Here is a 17,603-nt window from a genome sequence, read left to right as displayed (position 1 = left end):
AAACATTTTTTTTTCTTTTTTGTTAACTGACTCCCCACTAGAATATAACCTCTTTGAGGGCAGGAATTTAGTTGTTTTGTTCACTGTTTATACTTAGGATCAGTGTTAGGTGCAAAGCAGGACCTAAGGGAAACAGTTGGTGAATGAATTAACTTGGTACTTTCAAATTCACTTTAACCCAGTAATCTTTGCCCCTTACAGTCTCAGTATCTTGTGAGTCTAATTTTCCTTATGCACACATTAGTATACGCTGTCTTCACATTTTCCACTCAGTGGTCAATGATTTTACTCCTTCTTGACAGTCCTGTTTACAGTCCTCTAAACCCCTGCTATATTCATTCTGTCAGATGATTTTATTTCAAAAACTATTCTAATTTTCCTGACATGTTCTTGAATTTTCCTGACATTTGTACCCATCCTCCACCCGTATCTTTTCTCAGATGTAAAGGACACCCCTGTAAGTGTCTATCTTTACACTTTATAAACGTCTGCTATATCTTCTGATTCCTTGCCTTATCAATGACCCACTTTCAATCTTATATCCTCCTTGCCCACTTTCTCCTTATCTTTTGTCTATTGTCAAATTCAAGTCTATATTTCATGAGGACTTAGTCCTTCCTCACTCCTTTTAATCAGCTACTTTACTTTCTCTTTTCCTTTCTTTCTCCCCACCTGTCTTAGTGTGTTCAGGCTACTATAACAAAACACCAAACACTTGGTGGTTTATAAAGGGCAGAAATTTATTTCTCAGAGTTCTAGAAGCTAGGAAATCAAAGATGAAGGCACTGGCAGATTTCATGTCTAGTGAAAGCCTGCTTCTTGCTTCACACACGACTGACTTTTTGCTGTGTCCTCACAGGATAGAAGGGGCAAGGGGGCTTTCTCAGGCCTCTTTTATAAGGGCACAAATTCTATTTATGTAGGCTCTACCCCCATGACATAATCAACCAAATCCCCCACTTATTAATACCATCACTTCGGGAGATAGTATTTCAACATATGAATTTGGGGGGACACATATATACAGACCATAGTATCACCAAATATTTAAAGCAATAATGTGGGTGCCTCTTGCTTACTACACACTTACTTATTAATTTTTTTGCAAACTAGCCTCTCCCTCAACCCCCATCTACGCCAATAAAGCTTCCATTTTCCAAACCCGTTTCTCTCAGCCTTGAATAGTTTGTCTGACCATACATAACCCAGGGGTTAAAGATTGGTACAACACTTTGATAAAAATCAAGTTTTCCTTTGATATTTTCAATATATGTAGAAGTCAGGCCAGCTATTCGGCATGTTTCATTAGGTGATGGAAGATACATTGCACCAGGCACATAGCTAAGTCCATCCACTACTAATTTAACCAAAATTACTTAAAAGGTAGCAGTGCCTCCAGTAGTCCAGGATGATAGTAATGAACGCAGAGCTATCCAGTGCGGTAAGTGGGCCTTTACTATTACAACAATAGGTAAAATAAGGTGAGATGCTCACTATAGTAGCATAGGCATTGGGTGCCATGGAGGTATGGAATATGTAACATAATTCAGCCTGGAATGAGTGAGGAGGCAGCCACAGGCAGGAGGTGGCCTAACACACCAGTGTTTAAGGGTGAGTAGGAATTAGCCAGGTGAAATGTTAAGAGAAGTGGGTGAGAGATTCAGACCATTGCTTCTCAGACATTAGTGTGATCATATGCCCTTGACAATCCACAACTCTTCATAAACTCCCCTTTACTTCTAAGCAAATTGTAAATTCCCAAAACTGGCATGGGGAGTACCCACAATGTGCTTTCCACCTGCCTTTCTGCACATCCAAATGTTCTCTACAGAATAAATCATTTGCCATTTTCTAGACCAAAAATATACTTTCTCATTGTGTTTTTGCTTCTCAGTCATTTTGTCCATGTAAAGCACCCCGTCAAATACTTACACACTTTGAAAAGATAGTTACCAATTAGTGCCTCTTTAATTACCCCTTCTGAGGTAATTATTTCAATACTATGATATTTTTCCTTTCAATTTAATAGACAAATCACACATTACCTAGTTTTGTGAATGTCTGTTTTCATGAATTTTCCCCTAATTAGCTTATGAGCACTTCATGGTAAAGAACCCTACCTTAGCTATTTTTGTGTCCCTCACAACCTAAAGAAACAATGCCTTTAAAACATTAGCTTTTCAATAAATTGTGGACCAACATATAGCTTGATCGATAAATTTTCCTAAGAAATACAGTTCTGGTCATTTTGTTTTAGTTAAGAAAGTAGTTCAAAATTTTTTCCCTAGACCTCCGTGATTTTATAAAATTCTTGGTTCGCTACTTCATTATTAATCTAACACAGCATTACCCTGAAAACAAACTGGAAATGTTAGATTCACTACAAAAGCCAAGGACTTGCAATGAATCTCAGTATAATTACCTCATATAATTTTTGCAACAGGATACAGAATGTGCCATGGTGGAAAATATTGCTTATCACCCTGGAAAGGCAAAGTTCCATATTACTCAAGATAAAAACTGCTTTTTCTTAAAGAGGTCCCAAATATTTAAAGGGAAGAAGCAAAGCACAAAATGTTTACTCAGTTTGCATTTTACTAGGTACATTAAGGAATAGATCCTTATGGTCATAGCTAAGAAAAATTATGTTAAAAGTTTTGGAGAGGGAGGTAATATATTTTCAATCCTAGCCATTAATTTTAGACAATATCTAATCTATAAAATGTAGAGAAGAAGCCTGTATTTGTACTCAGTTTTGCCGTAGACCTCTGCCCCTTTAGTAAAACCTAGAACTTCCAATAATACGAATGGATTTTGATACTGTACTTTAGTTTTAGATTTTATAGGGGCATCAAATTACCTCTCTTTGAGTTGGCTTTCCCCTAAATGCTGAGTCTATGCCTAAGTGTCCACCAGAGGCCAGGCAGTGGGTTTCTCTTAAAATGTGACATGTCTAAAAGATGATAGCTGAGTTAATAACAATTTCAAGTTAGAAATGTCATAATAAGCATGTGTTTCCATTCATAAAGTATGTCTTGAACACACACAAACTATCTTTTGTCATCTGGTTCTGCCCCATTTCGAAATTATTCTCTGCTGTTAATTAGAAGTGACTACACTTTGATTAATCTCAAACATGTGTCACATATAAACGATGTGGAGAGCTGAATTCAATATTTTTCCACTTGGAGTATGCATAGTATTCATAGAAAGGAGACAAATATATTTTTTCAACCTATTGGCAATCTGATATTATCACACTAACAGGATATTATCAATGTAACATATTCTAGTTTATTTGAAGTATTAAATTCACAGAAGAACCTAATTATAAGCATATTTTAGATTGCAAATGTAAAACTGAAGAGGACTTCTCTCTCATGTTGTTATGCTTCGAAAACTCTCATTCCTGGAATCTGTTTTTTCACCTTGAAAATTCACCTGATCTTGGTCCCTGTTTGGTTTTTTATTTAACTCTTTTGACAACAGCTTCCCAATACCCGCAAACTCACAGTAGACAAATACACATGGATTTTGCTTAGAGAAAGCAAAGGTTCAATTAACAAGGGAAAAATGTCTCTTTGGCTTAATTTGAATTATCATTATTATTATAGGATATATACTAAAACACTCATTTTTCAAAGTGCTAATTAAATTTCCATAAATGCACTAAGCCTTTAACCAGATTATAAAAGAAAAATTATATGATAAAGTAGTTGTGATTTAAGAAACAATGATTCCAGTTAGGTTTTTCTGTTCAACTTTCTAACCAAAAATGGTTTTCTTTCTTATTACACAGCCTGCAGTAATAAGTGAAATATAATCCTAATTAATTTTTCCTACAGCTGTATATAAATCAATAGCTGCAACATCCCAAAGGAAACACACACTGCAGTCCTCCGGTTTTCTAATGAATGCAAATAGAATGACCTTTTTCTGACAACTATGAATATTGTTCCACAATTTTACCATTAAAATTGCTGCTATCAGCAATTCATACAGCAAACATGGAGACTACAATAGTTGTAAATAACTATTCATTATGGTAAGAAAGGAATGGAAAACACTAAGCCTAAGTTATGCAACTTTTAAGCCTCAGCCTGATTTTTATATTTCATTTTTTTGTTTGTTTGTTTTCCACATATGATCATAGCATTTATTTATACTTCTGACTCATTGTAGAATTTTTTAGTTTTTAAATTTTTTTTAAGTTTAATTTTTATTTTATATCGGAATATAGTTGATTTACAATGCTGTATTAGTTTCAGGTGTACAACAAAGTGATTCAGTGACACATATATATATGTCCTTTCTTTTTCAGATTCCTTTCCCATATAGGTTATGACAGAATATTTAGTAGAGTTCCCTGTGTTATACAGTAGGTCCTTGTTGATTATCTATTTTATATACAGTAATGTGTATATGTTAATCATTTTGATATGGAAATTCTGTCTTACATATAACCAGTCATCACTTAAATTCTTTCTTCTCTATTCCAGAAGAAAATAAATTAATTCAATGTTCTATATCATTTAACTGAGAAGTTCAATATTGAAATATTTTTGCAAATGAAGTAAAATCTCTCAATAAATAATATTATAAAGCTCTAATTACTATATTCAGATTATTAGGAGACTGTGATTATATTCCACCAGAAATACCTCTGTGAAAAATCCTATTGGTGTCCTTACCCTATCAAGACACAATACTATTCATGTAATGAGCATGAGATGAATTTAGAAGCTATGAAAACAGATAATGACGTAAGGATGACACCTATGGGAACCTGAGAAAAGGTAAGGAGTAATTCAATTGCATTTTTGTCCATTTTGACTGAAGAACTACTTTATTTCAAATGCAATACAATTGCATGTACTTATGCTAATGCATATTCAGTTTCCCATGAAACTTCATTATAGCCATGAAGATGTCTCATTAAGTAGAAGTTAAACTCAGATTTTATAAGAAAAGTAGTTAAGTATGTTAAACCTAATTCTGCTGATCATAGATCTATATACTGGAAACTCCTGTTGTTCACGAGAGTCAAGAATACAATTTGCCAATAGAATTCAAATACTCATGAAAAATAAGACTCCCCAATTTGCAACAAGTTTCAAAAAGGAACTCACAAGACTACTCCATTTCCACAAAATTCCAAAAATATTTCTTCCATCCCCTAGTCTATGATTAATTTATATACCTCTGTACAGGACTGGAGACCACTATCACATAATTATTTGATATCCCAAATATGTATTAGTTTATGTAGACTATATTTATAGAGAGATATTAATTGTCTTTGGTAAGTAGTTGTACCACTAATTTCATATAAAGACAACTTACTAAACTTTTAAGTCAAGAGCTGTTTTAAACCCCATTCAATTTCTTGATACTGTTAAGAGAGATTTTCTGTGAGTGTGGTTTGGCAATATCGGGCATAGATGGCATTTTTTAACTGTATTAAACTATCTCCACTTGATGACATCTGAGGATGTCTATACTCTCACACCTGTAATGCTTTCATGTTCAAAATGAATCCCTGCTACATCTCACTCAATATTGATCTTTAAGGCATTTCTCCCAATCCTTTTCCCAGTGTGGTCACTGAACAGTATCAGAGTTCAATAGGAAGACCAGCTGCTCATCCACTTTTTGCTAAAGCAATTTGTATTATGGATTTATTTTAGCAGTCTACAGTGACAGTTGTTGTTTTTACTATTTAAATGCTTTGATTATCTGACCTTGCTTACTTTATCTTTCTAAGTGCTATGCATGGACTTTAAAATTGATCAATAAGTGGGGATTCCTCTACAGGATTATGCTGAAATCAATCTCAATTCAGACTTTTTGTATTTTATGTTTATTACTAGATCCGTCTTAATTGCACTCATTTTGGTAAATAATTTTAAAACCTGTACTTGATTACAGAGGTTAAGCGTCTTCCAAGACCCACACACATTATAAAAATAACCTGTATTCTTTATACATTATTTTAGTCATTCTTTTAATATGAAGCAGGAAAGAATTAATTCCTAGATATTTTATTCAAATACCTTTGCATTATAAATAAAAGATCTATTTCATTAGAAGAAAAAATATAGTTACATACATATGTGAATACCTGAAAAATCTTGAAATACATTAATGTGCTATATTAATTGTGATAACTGTGGAACTTCAACAAGCACTGTCTGTATACATATTTTGCACATAAAAGTGTTTATAAGACTTTTCACAGAAAATTTTAACGCTCCCTGGAAGAAAAATCAAAGGAAATTCTCAATATTTGTATCTTTGAAAGTCAATGGGAAACAAGCTATAAGCTTGCTGAATATTAAAGAAAAATTTTTCAGTTTCACATTCTCATTACTAAGAAGGGATGCTTTACTCATTTTTTTGGATTAAAAGAGAAGTAAATTAAAACCTTAAAATGCTTTGAATACTTCTTAACTCAAATCTATGAATTTATAACCAAAATTCCATATTAATTATTAATGATTTTGAATATAGATAAAATTCCTAAAATTAATTATGTAAGACATAAACATTAAGGAATATGAATTATATTGCATAACTATTAAAACTTGTGCTAAATTTTTGGTCTAATTTAATTATATTTCATGCCTCTGGGTGTAGTCACATGAAGCTCCTGAATTTTGTCTTTGCATCAATTTACTCTAACATTAGATTTTTCAAAGTCATAAATAAAAGAAACGCAGATGGGAGTTAAAAAAAAGGAATTGATGTCATCTTTTTTTAATCCCATTTCCAAAGCCAATCTAATGTCTAAATATCTCTATCATCAACTCTTACATAAAATTACAGTGAAATACTTTCTACATATGTAAATGAGAGTATAAAATCTGCAATTTGTTCCAGTGGCCAAAAATGCAAGCAGTAAAGAACTCGAGGTAAATAAACATATGATTATATACAGAAAATGTGCAATGTTTTCATCTGTGTAAATACATGTTTTGCTTAAATAATTTTAAAAACTTTCACAGGACTAGAGAAATATCAAATATATCCAATAGGTATATATTCACATTTTCAGACTTTGAAATTATTGGCCAAAATGATTTAGTATTTAACAGCTTTCATTTCAGACTAAATTATAGCCTATTATTACAATAATTTTTCTTCTGCTGCTCACATTAAATAAGATGTAAATTATAAGTGAATAAAAACAAAGCCCTCACAAGATAATTCATCTTAATAGGTACATGTATGAAGTTAGGGTAGGAAAATTAAGATTCCTAAGCACAAAGAGAATGAGGAAGATAAGAAGTTTAATTACCAAATAGTTGCCATAATGATATTTCCAAAAACTGTTACAAAGAGTTTTGTTCCTTTCTACTGTTTGTGGTAGAATAGCACTTGAGAGAAATCATTTTCCAGAAAGTTTTGCATCTCTGTAGATCACAACCTTGGCAAGACATATCCATACTTTCATACTTTTTTCCTCAAGTGGGTAAATGTTAAGAGAGAAGAATCCAAGTTTCATGATGCAGCAACGCAAAGCTGGGAAGTGAAAATTATGTTACAGTGGAGTCTTGAAAATATGACTGTAAAAGTTAATCAATAAAATGTCTATTCCTGTCTATTCACCGGAGGCCCCAGCTGCATAGCTTCACTCAATCGATACTACAAATTATTACGATTTCCAGGTTCCCACTGGACATTCAGAACAAATCTTTCAAGTGTAACAGGCTTATACTGAGTATAAGGTGTGTGTTCTCTACATTTAGTTCAAAAAGAGGAGGGGAAAAATAAAATCTAAACCCTAGTTGTTTTTTAATACTTCAGCTTTATGGAACCAGTAACTTACAGGTCACCTTTTAATGTTAAAAAATCTTCCTTTTGATTGCCAAATTTTGTGTATGCTTCTTTTTTAACTGTTTCATATTTAGTTAAGAAATGACTTAACCTAGTAATAGATTTTGGTGATATAGCAACCTGGTTAATTCTGAATGACTATCTCAAAATAAATGAATGAAAGAAATAATCTTGAGTTAAATACTTATCAAAAAGTCACTTGGATACATTATCACTATTAGAGAGAGAAATGTGTGGGACCCTGATTGACAAATATTTCAAATCGTAGCAGATCCCTTAGAATATACATTCAAGTTATTGTTTTCATGACTTATTCCAATGTATTTAAAAAATCATGTTTGAGGTGTTCCATTTTTTCTATTTTTGTAAAATAAAAAGAAAATCATAATTTCAGAAATGAGTTTCTCTTCATTTTAATAAAACTTTCAGATTTTTTTTTCTAGTGGGATTCTCTGCTCTCTGCAGCAATATTCTACTGTGACTGCAAATTCTAGAAACTACTCAAGACCTTAAATTTATGCTCCATACATTTTGTTCCTGAATCTTCTAGTCAAAATTCAAAGACTTTTCCAAATAAAGGGATAACTGGTTAAGGGAACTAACTATAATGCTTGCATGCCTTATGACACCTAACAGGGCCTTTCTTTCTTCTGACTGGTGAGAACTATGGTGTCTGGCACTGCCCCAAACCAGATCAATTGGTAAATTTGATCAATTCATGCCACCTGTCGATTGAGTGGGAAAAAAATCAAAATAAATAAACAGAATTTTTTGTTTGCTAGGCCAAAAAGGCTTTGATTTTTATTTGACATTTAAACAATAGTATATTTTTTCACATATCATAGAAAATATATAGACACGTATATCTAGCATGTAGGCCCATCCTGTGACAATGTATGTTGAGGCTATATTTGAAAAGAAAGATAAACCTGTTTCTCCTAAGAAACCATTACTGTTTTGATTATGATATTTATCAGTATCTTTAAAATTTAACAACATTTTCTTATGTCTTAATAATATTTCTAATTTATGACTGTTAAAATATTTAATTGCTAAAAACCATTGTAAATAGTTAGACTTCAAAAAAATACTGTTACAATTTTAAATACTCTCTGAGATGATATTTGTATACCTTGCCAGCAGTTTCACATTAAGAGAGAATATCATACTGAATTTCATAATCAAGTTGTGTTGGAAAATAAAATAGATAAATATAGATCAAGCATATAGAACTTAAGTTTGATTTTTATTGTAATTTAACTCGATGAATCATTGTCTGGTGTATTTACTTATAAAATTCAAGATTGAAAGCAGATCTTTTCATGCCAGTTTTCAGATCAAAAATGACATTTTTTTGTGGGTGTACAGAATAACGTGCCTTTATAGTAATGTTTAACTGTAGAAAAAATGTTGGCATTATTTTAATAACAATAAGAACATCAAAAACTGTCATTAGTTTTATATGTGTTCACAACCATTTTTATATATTTCATATTCTCTAAATATATCTTAAGCATATTATTACCCTAATATAATTTTGCTTTTTAAAAGACCATAATATTTATAACAATAGTACATTACTGTAGCCATTCCCAAAGAAACCTTGCCCAATATGCTTTTAATCCTTGGTACCAATTTCTACCCTTTAATATTTGTTAAATGTGGCTTTTTTGTTGTCTGTGTTCTGGCATCTGACTAAAGTTACATTAATGGCAAACAGCATTTATCACAGTGTTTAATTTTATTTAGAAACACATAAAATGTCATTCGAGATTTTATAATTATTTTTAGTGTTTTGTCATATTAAATCATTGGATTAAAACAGAAATAAATTGCTCATGAATAAATTTCAAAAATTTTACCTTTACATTTTAATATGCTTTATAAACTATAAATAAAAAAGAATTTTGATGTTTATCATATGTAATATTTTGAAATCCTCTTGATAGATATATCAAGATAAGCAGTAAGTAGTGTAAGTTTAGAATTTGACTTCCAAAGATCAGTTAATATCAAATACACATTTTAGTTTTGGCCTCAGGACTGTGTTCAAAGGTATGAGTGACGAGGGAAAGAAAACATTAGATGTGTATGCTTTATCTAACTGCAATTACTCAATTTAACCAAAGTTCAGTGAGTAAAGTGTAATTCTTGACAAATAGAGACAGAGAGAGGGACAGAGAGAGATTCATCTGGGCTATGCTACTTTCACAATTATTTTTAAAAACAGACTAACAAAATGAAGCAAAAGGCAGAGAAGATAGAATAATTATCAGAACACTCAAAAAAAGAAACTAATGTTTATTTGAATAGTAAATGACAAAATCTGAGAACATTGCAGAGATATAATAATTACATAAAGATTTAGATGATAAAAACAGAAATTAAATACTAGGTGTTTCACTAAGAACAATTTTCATGAATGTTTCAAAACAGCATAGATCTTTATTACTTTTCGTCATAGTTCCTTACATGCCTCAATGGTCTGACCAAAAATTTTCTACTCTAAACTTCTCTCAATTTAATACTGTCTTGCTTAGAGCTGCTACTTTAACAAAAAGAAAGGCAACAAGAGCCATATGTAACCTTTGGACTCCAAAAGGAGAAAGATGAGAATGCCATTGGCAGATAGGTGCTACAGAAACACAGCGTATTCTTTGCCTTGAATCCTACCTTGAACATTTCTTGATAGTTAACAAGAAAGTTGACTGCCACGTCATTACTTAGAATCTGGAATAGGACAGTTACCGTTTTCAATATGTGCTGTTTCAGTTAAGAGATGTTGGAAATTTAAAGTTTATCTATTTTGGAACGAACAATGTATTGAACAAGCTAGTATATTTACACATAACCTTTTGCAAGACAGAGAGAATTAAATATTTAGCAGCTAAAGTCAAAAGGACTGACTTGATTTCAGTTTGTAAAGTAAAACTTTCTGAAATACTAAAAAACAACTCACTTGTAATCATTTTTTTCTTCTTCAGAAGCAATAATCCCTTCTGTCACTGTCTTCAGCTCTGCCTGGGGTTTTCTACTGTTCTGTTCTTGGCGAACTGTTTCTGCTATTTGCTCAGTTAGCTGCTCTTGAGTAGCTTTCAAGCTGGATTCCATTAGAAGAAGTTTTTCATCTTGACTGGCAAGTTCTTGGGCTGAAAGATAAAACAAGAACATTGCCTTTTAAAAAACCAAGCTAATGTGTTTTTTTTTTCTTTTGTTTTTGGTTTAAATTTTATGCAATGCAACTTTGAGGAAGATTTAAACAGATCATTCTTGTCCAAATACAAGCTCATGCATTCAAATTTTCAGATTCCTTTATTTAAAACACAAGTAAACAAACGTAGGTATGAAGAGATACAAGATGCGTGTCAGTAATCTCGAGTTTATAAAACATTTGAATTCAAAAATTAGATGTCTTAATCAGACAACAATTCCCTGAGCTTATTTGTGAGACTTCTGCTGCTACATAAGTGTATTATAAAAGAAGAACATTAATGTATACTATTCTTGTTCTTTCTTTAGCATAGGCCTCGGGTATATGTATGTATGTTCATATAGACAAAGACTGATACGTTATACATTATGCCAAAATGATGGCTCTCCACTGATTTATTTTCATGTATAATACTTATGAAATTTAAACACTTTTTCAAGGTCATCCAATAGATGGCAGTCTTTCATTAGACCAAAGCAGACTTAGACAGTATGCTTCAAGCTCTCAAAAAATAAGTGATTTAAGACAAAGACATTTTTCCTTTGTTCTTTGTTGACCGTACTCCTAGAGATATATATCTGTATATTTTATTCGAGTATTTTCCAGTTTATAAAGTATTTATCTGTTTTTTTCTTTTCAAATTTCCGCAAAAACATATCATCAATTTTAAATGTTTTCAGGTTTTTTAATTTTATTTTTAATCACATGTTTGTGTATATATTTATATACATTGCTAAATAGTATCTTTTTAGAGGTATTCTTAAATATAACTGGATATATAATTCATTGCATTAAAGATCATGATATTTTATGAAAATTAGTAATTTCAATCTTGCAGTTCAAATTAAGAAAAAAAAAAAAAAGAAATACTTTTAGTATCTCCAAATCAATATAAATAGAAATGGAGAAGGTCATATTTTTTCAAGAAAAGCATCTTCCCTTTTACTGATTCTCATTTTATGTCCAAAAAATGGTGTTTATATTAAGCTTCAATAAAGTTGGAAACCAAGGTATTACAGTCTTACATCAGAGGTATCTTTTACAGCCAACCTCATAAAGAAGAAATTCTATATAAATATTCTGCATTTATCACTCATCTTTGAAGTTGAATGATGTCTCCCTTATAAATTAGGTCTAAGAATACCAGAGTCTCAGTTTCTTATTTATAGATTTTGAGCAACTGAGTGCTTATATTTTAATAAATATATGCATACATGTTTGCTTTGTTTACTTGCAAGTATTCAAAATGACCAGTTTTGCCCCAGAAGAAATTACAGCATCTACTATTTTTACAGCTTAAACCTGCTATATATTAACAGTTTAAATTTGTGCCTCAGGAAACCACAGAGCTAACGCAAACAGCTAAATATTTAACAAGGAAGAATGCATCATCTAGAGCTCATCTTTATTAAATTTCAAATACATCGAAATCTCTCTGAACAAATGAGTTAAATGTTTAATAATTTCAACACATGTTCAAGTATGGGGAAAAATCCAATAAAGATTACAAGTCCAATTTCAAAATTTTTTTTAAAACCCTTCAAGGTTAAAAATATATAAAGGCACTTTAGCTTTCCCTGCTCTTGACCAATAAGAAAATGCAATCAAGTAAAAACAATCAATATTTTTATAGTGATATGTTTTTAACATTGTTAATGTAGTTGCATAAGTAAAGTGCAATGTTTCATTTTATATGCCTTTTCACCTTCCACAGTATACATATTTCTTATGGAAAAAAAAAAAAACCCTACACCAAAACTTTTTAAATAAGGAGAATTTTCAGACAGTGAAATTGAGAGGTTAACGGTCATTAAGTTAAAAGGACTTTGAGCAATCAGGCTATATACAAACGATTATGGATATAGGAATGTTTCAGGAAGTTTCTTGTTTGAAGAACCTACCTGTACCAATAGACTGACTTCAAGACTACTTGAGTAAACTTGTGGCACATATACAAAAAAGACCTTTTATCAACTATGTATGATGTGAATTTTCTACGAAGTTTGCCGTTTCAAAATGACTGAGAGATTTATGCCCCACAGTTCTCCTAAGAGTCTACTCTAATTCATTATATGCTGGTTAAAAAGGGGTAAATTATTTTAAGTTTACCTATGCCTTGGACTTGAGCCGGAGTTGATCCCAAGCCAGAGGCGCTCGCAGCTGCATGCTTTATTTACAATCCCTTTGTCAGACTTACAACTGCCCCAGGCTATAACATAGTGTACCTAATGTTCAAACTGGCAGGTAATCTTATGTCAAACATACTTCTTTGATTTAAAGTGATCAATAGATTCTTGTAAAGAGGTAATTTCTCTGATGTTTCCACCTTGCCTTTTTTACAGGTGATTCACACAAAAGCCTGCTTATATGATGTACAAACAATAAACAGAAAGCTATAATCATGTTTTTTCAGATGTTTCCGGTGCACAACGATTTTGGATCGATACACTGTGTAATACAATTATCTGCAATGATCTGGTTGTATTGAAAAAGAATTTGCAGGAGACCTCTAGGGGGTTTTATCCAGAAACACGTATCTGGCAACGTTGTGAATAGTGGAAGGAAAAATTAAGGGGTTGACGATGGCTGTCTATTATGTACCCAGTGACTTCATTCAGATATTATTTCATAAAAGTATTACACCACAAACTTTAGTCAAACGATAGCTCACATGTAATAAAGATAATAATGCTCATAGCTTCATACTATTTATTTATGTGAAAAAAAAACTTAGCAAACATATAGACTTTTAACTATAGAGATTCAATGCTGTGTGAATATTATGTACCACAGATTATAAGCACAATTGATTACTTATTTAAGCTATGAGATAATAAATTATCTTATTTCTATCTTATCTAAGTTATGTAAATACTAGCGTCTGTGAAATACTTTGATATCTCTCCAACTACATTTTTCTTTTACTAGAATGTTAAGATTCTAGGCAGAATATCAATTTGAACTGTTTAAGAGCACTATAAAATATGCCCTTTATTTCAAGCTTCTTTTTTCCCAAATGAAGATTTGCAATATCAGGGAAAAAGCTAAGAAGAAAGTCTGTATCCAAAAGACATTACACAGTTTCTGCAAAGATCTCTGTGTGTGTAAACAACTCAGTTTTGTTTTTATGGCTCTCTGGAAGATGGTGACTCTTAGCAGCGTCTTCCTCAAAGCCTGAAAAGATCCATATTTTCTATTTTGAGCCTCTAATCATGTACCTGGAACATGAAATTCTCTTTTGTCAGGCTGAACAGATTTCCATACTGGTGAAGCTCACAATTTGGGGTACACTTGTTTCTCTCACAAAGCCCTGCTCTATGCAGATTCGGCAGGTCCCCACGTGGCTGCTGGAGACCTGCTCTGACGACTAGGAAGATTGCTCTTCCCAACGCTTCCCTCCCTGTAGATCCTGGGATTTTCTTTCAGTCTCCTGACCCCACTGTCTAGGTGCCTCCCCCTTACCCACTTTGACTTTGATGGCTTCCTGTGCCTGCAGGAGACCAGCTTCTGACTTTCTTAGAAAGTCCTATTTTTTTGCGTATTGCCTGTGAAGACAAAAAGCATTCCAATAGCGCCTTTTATGATGGACTTTTTATATTGCATCCTGCTATTTTGAGCTATAGGATACTGGAGATTATACAACCCCTCATTAGCAACTGGGTCAAGTATCCACATCTTTTCTAGGATCAAAACCTTAAAGGGACTTTCATTAAAAAAAAAAAAAAAAAAGTCAGTTGGAAGATTCACCCACCATTAGCCTAAATGAAGTGTTAATCAATACATAAAGGTTCCAAGACTAAAGAATACTATATCCCATGATTCTTAGGGAATTAAAAAGGAGACTTGTTAGATCAAAATGAATACTTTCTCTTTAAACTGTAAAGAAGAATTTAATGAACACAAAAAGTGTATTTAATCTCTTAGAGTTAACACCTGTATGGCTCTTTCATCTAGCTCTAAAGCAAACTACACTAATGTGACACACAGGGAAATCCCCTCACCATAAAGATAATTATGATACCTTCCTAATGACTTCTCCACATCACTTAAACTAATTAGCTTTAGAAGAACACAATGTTTGTCACTTTCTTTTTCAATTTTATTATCTTTCTAACACACCAGGTCTCAGCTTTAAATTTGAGTGAGGAAAGACATAAAAAATAATCGAAGGCTAAAATGATAAACTAATGTGCTTCCTTAAAAGAAAATTCACCAAACTTTACCGGTGCTGTTTTCATATCCATCAATATGGTATTCCTGGCTGTTTTTTTTAATTGGCTCCCTGCCACACCTTGACACTCTATCATGCTCCATCATGCTTCTTTAATCTGAATATTTAGTGTTCTTTCATGTCTTAATTACAGCAAATTGCGGCAGAGTTGGCACCATTTCTTGAAATTAATCCCAGAGTACTTTGTTTCTGTCAAGCAGTCAAAGCCTTGGAGAATAATAGTAAATGTTATTGCAGATCTAAATTTAAATGACTGTCTATGTATTTAACTTAAGCCTTTAATTATTCGTGCCAAACTGTTTTTGGTTCAAATGTTAAACATTATTCATTGAGAATGTAGAATTACATTAGACAGCTAAAACCTGCAGACATGTTTGGCTATAATTTTAGCACAACAATTATCTATATTAACATATTTTCTCAGGTGTACAAAACTTAGTAAATGGCATGTGATATCTTCTTATGAATATGTATTTTAATGTTCCATTACTTCTGTCATTATTAATAAAAGGTATGGATTTAGGTCCATTTGATTCTAAATGGCTTTTCCCTAACCAATTGTTAAATTGTAAGCCCAACCCAAGAATGATTTGGTATTACTATTGCTAATAGTCTTTAAACAATTCAACATAATGAAGCACTTCAAAAGTTCTTACAAACCTAAGAGTTATATTGTTCTGTTTGTTTTCTATGGAAAATTTAAAAGTCTTAGAACTCTCAATGACCAATTTTTCCATGCCCTTATTCTGAGCAGGCTGTACAAATATCCAGAGTCAAAAAAAACAAAACAACAACAACAAAAAACCTACGTTATAAAAGTTATAAAATAATATTAGCTTTAAAAGTACTAGGTAATAGAATTCATTATTCATGTTTTATGTATATATGTTTAAAGATTTAGAAATTGGAAAATTCTGGGATGTAGAGACTACATATTTGTTCATTAGATTTCAGATAATTGATTTTCACCCTAAATTTTAAAAAAGCCAACCTATTCTTAAGAATAATAAAAATTGCATACTTTGTAAAGTGAATATATTTTTTAGTGAACATAGTAGGAGACTGTGTATTACAGTGGTACACTTAATGAACTCCCATCAAGAAATGAGCTCCAGGTAGATCAGGACTTTGTCCTATTATCTATCTGTGTGTTGCCAGATTCTAGCCCAGAGTGCTATATTTAGCTCTCTATACAATAAGCGCTTAGTCAATTGAATTGGATAGATGGTGTTAATTTCACCTGTCAGACATGTGTCATTTTCCCCACTAGGAAAAATGTGTCGTTTGCTTTGCCTCTGAAATACAAAGTGAATAGGGAAGGATTTACAGTTACAGTTTTGGCAGATTTATCTTCAAGCCATCTACAGGTGTAAGTTAATAAATACTGCTTTTTTATTTAGTTTTAATATCTATCTAAATGAAGCTAGATGGTATTTCTATTACCAACACTTGAGGTATATATTGAATTTAGAGACAAATGAGAGAAAGATGGATTCACAAAATTTATGGTGAAATAGATATTTCTCAATAATTCAGAAAAAATGTACAAAGCGGTGTTTCCAGTTCCCTCTCCTTATCAATAGCAATGTGATTTTTAAACAGATATCTGTTTCCCCATGTCTCAGAATCTCAAGGGTGTAGCTGATCTTTCTAACTACAAAGTTTCCTGGCAGCTGTAAAGTCGCTTTCAAGCTGTGTTATCTGCTGTTCTAGCTGAGCAAGTTCCATTTTGTGTTTCTATTGGGTAGCTATTACATCCAAATGCAGTGACTGCAAGGTCTTTTCTAGCTTTCAATGACAAGCAGCTTTCTCCCCCCATATTGGGCAAGTATATTAGCTGTTTCAGCTTTTTCTTCCTCTGTGATCTACTCACATTCTTAAACTTTCATAGATGTTTGCATTGCATTTAAAAATCATGGTTAAAATGAGAAATTAATGTGCATGATACCAGATATATTCTGTTCATCATATTCTCTAAACATTATTATAGACCTACTTAGAAGAAAATAAACAAACATATCTTTGTGTTAGTACAGCTAATGTAAATGTAGAAACTGAGGCATATAAAAATGAAACCAATTATCTCAGCCTTGGGGTAGTTTCACCTATACTGTTTCGACATTTTAGGGAGTGAAGGAGCTATCATATTTTTACAACAAGTCTAAAAGCAGGACTTCTATACATTTGTTTTATATAAGTGAGGTGGTTCTCTCATAAGAATTATTCTAATATGCTTAGTCAATATGATGTCTCATTTTTACAATTAATTACCAGATACTTACCTAAGTATGATGTCTCATTTTTACAATTAATTACCAGATACTT

General features: G+C 32.1%; 1 long non-coding RNA gene across 1 annotated transcript in view; it reads right to left on the bottom strand.

Moving 5' to 3' along the window:
• LOC309646508 overlaps positions 1-17,603 on the bottom strand; it is a 63,649-nt gene that overhangs the window by 19,081 nt on the left and 26,965 nt on the right. Inside the window, exon 2 of the long non-coding RNA XR_014255405.1 lies at positions 10,796-17,560. This is a non-coding gene — a long non-coding RNA (uncharacterized lncRNA). The remainder of the gene's footprint in view (positions 1-10,795; positions 17,561-17,603) is intronic.

Source organism: Balaenoptera physalus, assembly GCF_965194825.1.
Source record: "Balaenoptera physalus genome assembly, chromosome: 17".
Taxonomy (NCBI): Eukaryota; Metazoa; Chordata; class Mammalia; order Artiodactyla; family Balaenopteridae; genus Balaenoptera; species Balaenoptera physalus.
The sequence above is the reverse complement of the archived record's forward strand: the minus strand, read 5'-3'. Positions and strand labels throughout refer to the sequence as shown.